We start from the raw sequence: 3615 nt of genomic DNA, 5'->3' as shown, positions 1-3615 counted from the left end.
TGATCGATGTTGAAGAGTCTGATGAAGATTCTAAGGATGTAGAGGAAGAGTCAGGTGATGAGGACATATAGGATGTTGAGGATACCGCCCTTAGTCCCCACTTAGAGGATATTGAGGAAGATTTTTCGAAAAATAGCCCTTGTCCCATTCGTGATGGTTCTTTGGAAGGTGATAACCTTCAGGTTGATGGTGGCTCTTCGTTGGTGAGCCAAGTTAGTACTCAAGTTGTTATTCCTGTTTTGCTGCCGAAGGTACATGCATTTTCTGCTCCTAGTGATTTTCAGCATATTGCTTCGGCTACCACCAGTACTGTGGTGATTTCTTCCATGAGCCTTTCATCTTATCCCGCCAATTTGCTCGAATCGAGTGGTTCTTTTACAAAGGGTGTTTCTCCAGTGGTGAGGGTTAGTAGCTCAGACTCGCAGCCAAAGAAGAAGGTTGTGATTTCACTTAATAATGCACGCCCACTTTGTTGGAAAGTGCTCAATCTGTCTCTACTGCCCCTGTTAGCAAAGTTGCCGGACCTCCTCCTTCGTCACCAGATTGGACTGTACTGGGTAATCTTCCTTCTGCTGGTGACATGGACTTGGGTGGTACTTCTAGAAAAGCATTTTCTTCTGTTCCCAGCTCATCCACCATGCCATCTCTTTGTCGTGGTGAGGATCCAGTGCTTGTGCCCCATATTTGTTCTCTAGCGACTGGTGGGGTTTTTACTGATCTTGAGAAGGGTAAGTTACCTGGGAACTTGATCCTTGGGAGCTCTGATGATGTCATCCTTGAATCCATACTATAGGATTTTAAGGGTCCCTTTTCTGCGGAGGTTGACCGCCATCAGTTGACTGATTCTTTGGGGATTGCTTCAAGATTGGATACTTTGACTGCTCAGTATCAAGTGGACAAGGCCTATTTTTTGATCCAGACTGCCTTTGCTCCAGTCAGAACTTTGGTGAAATCCACAGGGGTATCATCCAAGAGATGAAGGCTTTCATGGATACCTTCACTGATTTCCTCCCTCGTCTTTCTTTGTTCTCAGTAAGTGGCCTTTTCTTTATCACCTATTGCATTTTTAGACTATTTGTTTGTTCTTATGCTCCATTGTTTGCAGCTTTGGAAACAAATCGATGTTGGATGCATCTTGTTCAAGTTTTATAGGGCTAAGTATAATCGCTTAAGTTCTCTGTTGGAGCGTGCTCGCCAAGATTATGCCTTTGTTAGTGCTCAGTAGCCTTCTTCTGATGATGCTGCATCTACCGCCAAGGTACCTTTGTTAGAGAACGAGCTGAGGAAGAATCAGAGGTCCTTAGAAGCTTGCTTGCTGGATCTTGAGAAAGCCAATACCGTTGAGAAGAGTACGGAGGATGGACGCAAGACCGCTGACTCCGTTTTGGCTGTTGAATCCACCAAAGTCATGGGTTTGTTCCTTCTCCCCTTTAGCTTTGTTTTCATTTTTTCTGGTAGCATAGTCTTGAGAGAACCTATGCCTGTCAGTTGGTAGCTCTGGTGAGCTTAGATATCTTCGGGAGAAATTATCTAAGTTGACCTCCGATGTTTGGTATTATCAGAAGAAGTCTGGTAGGTTAATTAATGAAGCCCAAATCTCTCTTGAGTCTGCTCAAAACTCAGACCTGGTGAAGAAGATGTCTTCACTTCGTAAAGAATGTGACGAAACCCTCAAGAGGAAAGAGGGTCTCATTTTAAAGCAAAAGGAAGATATTTCCTTGGTCGAAAAATGTCTCTCAGCCGAACGTAACGTGTTATCCTCATGCGGATTTTGAAAATGTCTGTGCTTCTTTAGCTAAGGTTATTTCCGAACGTAACGTGTTATCCTCTGAGGTTCATTCTCTTAAGAACAAACTTAGTGAGGTTTATTCAATTCCTTCTTCCATGTCCCATGTATCTTTGGTCAAGAGATTGGAAGAGTTAGAGAATGTTTACCAGGTGTTATCCTCTGAGAATGCTTCGCTCCAGATAGATGTTGAAGATCTCCGGACGGAACGTGATACTCTAGTAAAGGATATTAATGCTGCTGAGGAGGATCTTGCTGAAGCCCAGCATAGTTTAGAGGATTCCCTTAGCCATGCCGGAGGTAGCTTAGGATATTTTTATTCTCGTAGCCTCCTTCGTACCCCAAGTTGTCTTTGTTCCGTACTCGTCCTTTGTATATCCGCGGGTCTTCAGGAGCAGCCTGTAGGTATGAATGCTAAGGTCATCCATCTTGAGAGACAAGTATCTTCGTTGGAGATAACTCGTCAGTTTGATGCTGCTGCCAAGTTTAAAGTTGAGTCACTTCAGCATGCTAATGACCAACTTAATGCTCAGATGATAGAACTTCTTCGTAAATCAGCCTCTGACTTGGAGGTTCAATCTTCCCAAATGAAGGCGCAATTAGAGCGTTCGTATATTGATTACATCAATAATGCCTTTGTAGAAGCTGAGCTCCAAGATGTCGGATTTGTCTTTCCTCGTCTTCCTTATCCTTGATTTGTTTCGAGTCTTGTTTAAGTAAACTCTTCTTTGTTGTTTATATCCCCAGCTGAGGTATCTTCTTTAGCTGAGATGTATCCATTATTTGAAACAATGATTTATGGTGGTTTGAACCTTTGTTATCTGCCATGCAACCTTTTAAGAGAAGTTAAGTATATTTTGGTAAAATCATTATTTCACCTATATCGATGCATGAATATTTTTTTAGACGTAATGTTTCTAGCTGGTCGCACAATTGAGTCATCACAAGGTGCTAAGAGTGGAACACTCAACATCCTACCAGGATATCCTTTGGCCAGAAGGTGTCATGGTGGCGAAGGTCCCTACGTGGGCAATAATTTTCCTATAACCCTACGCATTCATCGCGGAGACTGCTTTACTTCGACAAGGTATCTCTATAGGGATATCTTATTTTTATCTTATGCCTCATGAAAGGAGCCATCGCCCCGAGGATCCGAGATTGACATATGTGCAGTTATGACTTGCCTTGCCTCATCGTCACTCCTGACAGAGGGATCTATTCTAACCCAATTGTATTAATCAAATCTAATTTTTTAGCAAAAAGTTTCTTTTATTGACTAGTAAGGTCTGTAATACCTTTGGTCAGGGATAGAACATGGTGGGATATTTCCCTTTCCTTTTTTCTCTTGAATAATCACCATTCTCTTATGGGTAGTACTTTTTTAGGTACATCGCATTCCAAGGGTGTTGTAGCACTTCTCCTTTTAAGGTTCTTAGGTAGCAAGACACTTTTCCGGTGACGTCGTGTATGATGTTGGGCCCATACCATGTTGGATCTAGCTTGCCCCACTACTTCTTTCTTTGATATGGTGGTATCTGACGTAGTACATATTCCTCAGCCACAAAGTTCCGAGGGATGACCCTTTTGTTGTATTCCCGAGCCAGCCTTCGTTGATAGTTTACCATCTTTTGCAGGGCTACCTCCCTTCTTTCTTCAAGGTCATCCAACTTTTCTAACATCAAGTCTATTGTTGTATTTTTCTCCCAAGCCTCGGTTTTTGTCCTAGGAAGTATAACATCCGTTGTAATGACTTCTCCGGCTCCGTAGGTCAACAAAAATGGAGTTTCCACCGTAGCTGACCTTCTCGTAGTTCGATAAGCCCATTGGAC

The sequence above is a fragment of the Papaver somniferum genome, chromosome 6 (assembly GCF_003573695.1).
Source record: "Papaver somniferum cultivar HN1 chromosome 6, ASM357369v1, whole genome shotgun sequence".
Taxonomy (NCBI): domain Eukaryota; kingdom Viridiplantae; phylum Streptophyta; class Magnoliopsida; order Ranunculales; family Papaveraceae; genus Papaver; species Papaver somniferum.
Note: the sequence above shows the minus strand (reverse complement) of the source record.